Here is a 2,828-nt window from a genome sequence, read left to right as displayed (position 1 = left end):
CTCCGCCCCCTGCTCCCCGCACCTCACAATGGGGCAGCGGATGCGTTGAAAAACAGCGTCCGCTGCCCCCGTTGTGCGCTGCTTCCACAGTATGCATTGGTGCGCCGCAACATCGCATTGCGACGTGCAGTGCACGACGCTAATGTGAAAGTAGCCTTAGTTAAAGGGAACCTGTCACCCCCCTCAGGCGTTTGTAACTAAAAGAGCCACTTGTGCAGCACTAATGCTGCATTCTGACAAGGTGGCTTTTTAGTTACAAACGCCTGCACACGCTGAAATAAACACTTATAAAATGTGCCCCCACATACCCTGAAATCGACCCAGGGGCGGGACTTTCCTTCCTAATTAGACGCAGCACAGCCGTCACTCCGGAGCTGTGCGCGCCGGGCGCCGCTTCCTCTTGCTACATTATCGTCCCCAGCGCCTGCGCTGTAAGTTTTTTTCCGGGCATGCACCATTGCACTGCCCTTCGTACTTACAGTGCAGGCGCCGGGACGATAATGCAGCAAGAAGAAGCGGCGCCCGGCGCGCACAGCTCCGGAGTGACGGCTGTGCTGCGTCTAACTCTAATGAGTGTTTTGAATGGGATGGATGGAAATGAAGTGAGTGGCGCAGACTTGTGTGAGGAAGTGGCAAAGTTTTATGATGATTTGTATGCTGTGAAATGGAGGGATGAACGTTTGGAGGGTGAGGTGTTGAGTGTTTTGGAAAATAGTTTGAATAGGATAGAAAGGGAAAGTTTGATGGGTGATGTGACGGGTGAAGAAGTATGGAAGGTGGTGTGTAGCATGGCGTTGAATAAAACACCAGGGGAGGATGGTCTACCCGTGGAATTTTATCGTGTGATGTGGGATGTGATTGGGAAGGATTTTGTGGGTGTATGTAAGTATATGTGGGTGAATGCAGAGGTGGCAAATGGTATGCGTGCAGGGGTGGTTGTGTTATTGCCAAAAAAAGGTGATTTGAAAAATCTAAAAAATTGGAGGCCGATCACATTGCTAAATTGTGATTATAAGATTTATGCGAAACTTTTGGCTAACAGGATGCGTGGTGTGGTTGAGAGTGTGGTGGGTGAGGAGCAATTTCGTGCGGTGCCTGGAAGACGAATACATGGAAGTTTGTGTATGTTGAGAGATTGTGGGACTGCATGAATCGTAAGAAAGGGGTGTATGTGTTGAGTTTGGATTTTGAGAAGGCGTATGATAGATTGGCGCATGGTTTTTTGTTTAGTGTGTTGGTGAAGATGGGTTTTCCTTCTGAGTTTGTTGAGAGAGTGAGAAGTTTGTATAAGAATATTTACAGTTGTGTGTTGTTGAATGGAAATGTGGGGAGGAGAGTAAATGTATTTTCGGGTGTTCGGCAGGGGTGCCCGTTGTCCCCTATCGTTTTTATTTGCGCAATTGAGCCTTTGTTATGTCTGTTAAGAAAAGATAAGGTGATTCGGGGTGTGCAAGTACCCGGGGGTGGGGGGAGAGAGTGGAAGATGAGTGGCTATATGGATGATGTGTGTGTGCTGTGTGATTCAGAGTGTTCGGTGCGCGTGTGAAGTTGTTGGTTTCTATTTTTTGTGGAGCATCTGCTTTTAAAGTGAATTGGGAGAAGAGTGAGTGTAAGAATTTTGGGGGAAGGAGTCTGAGCGATGATGCTGGAGTGAATGTAGTGAGTGGATCGATAAAGGTTTTGGGTGTGAAATTTTCAGAGAAATTGGATGGAGAGGAAAGCTGGGTGGATGTGAGAGAGAGAGTGGAGCGTAAGTTAAATTTTTGGAGTTTGAGGGATCTTACGTTTTTTGGTAAAATTTTAGTTATTAAGAGTGTTGTGTTACCTATTTTTTTTGTATGTTGCGATGGTTTTTCCACCAAGCTACATGTGTATTAGAAGATTAAATAGGGTTTTGTTTGTCTTTTTTTGGGGTTCATGTATGGAGCGTGCGAGGAGAGAGATTGTTATGAAGAGTTTGGATAAGGGGGGACTGGGTTTCCCAAATTTGAATGTTTTTTTCGGCGTGAATATTATGGTGTTTGTACTAGGTGTGATTAGGATGGATGGGAAGTATGCAGGGCCGGACTGGCCATTTGGCAATTCTGGCAAATGCCAGAAGAGCAGGACTGGTTGTGGGCTGCCTTGTGTGCTATGTTGTTAACAGAATCAATGTTCTCAAGACACCCATACTGTTAACAGTTGTGACGGAGCACAAAGCTGGACACTCTGTCACTTACCTCAGCATGCCGTGGGTATAATTAGAAATATTGGTCTTGTAGTAAATCTTCCTTTCCTCCGCCCAGGGTAATATTAGTAATATATCCCATCTGGTTATTGGGGATGGGGACACCATGGGCCTGTGTGGTTTCAAATGCCAGGACTGATTTTCATCCCCAGTCCGTACCTGGAAGTATGCATGTATGTGCAGGTTTTTGTTTGGAAATTTCTTGTTTCGTTTGAAATGGCGTGAAAGAGATCTTAGGAGCCCAGTGGCTTTTGAGGTTCCTGTGTGGTATGTGTGGGTTTACAAATTTTTAGTGAAGTATGAACTGTGTGATGTGGATGTGAGATTGTTAGAAAAGAAGAAAGCTGTGTATAAGATGATTGAGTGTAGAGAGATGGAATGTGACATTATTGTTGGATAAGCCCATAGGCTGTCTTTGCCAGATCTTAAAATGGTAAGAGGGAATGATGTGCAGAAAGTATGGAAGAAGGTACGTGAGAATGGTATGACAAATAGGCAGAATGGGATTGTATGGCAGTCATTGCATGGGGTGTTGCCGGTGAGGGAGTTTCTGAAAAATTGGGGTTTAGGCCGCTTTCACATTTGCGGTTGTGTCCGCAGC

The sequence above is a fragment of the Ranitomeya variabilis genome, chromosome 2, assembly GCF_051348905.1.
Source record: "Ranitomeya variabilis isolate aRanVar5 chromosome 2, aRanVar5.hap1, whole genome shotgun sequence".
Taxonomy (NCBI): Eukaryota; Metazoa; Chordata; class Amphibia; order Anura; family Dendrobatidae; genus Ranitomeya; species Ranitomeya variabilis.
This window is presented reverse-complemented; position numbering follows the sequence as displayed.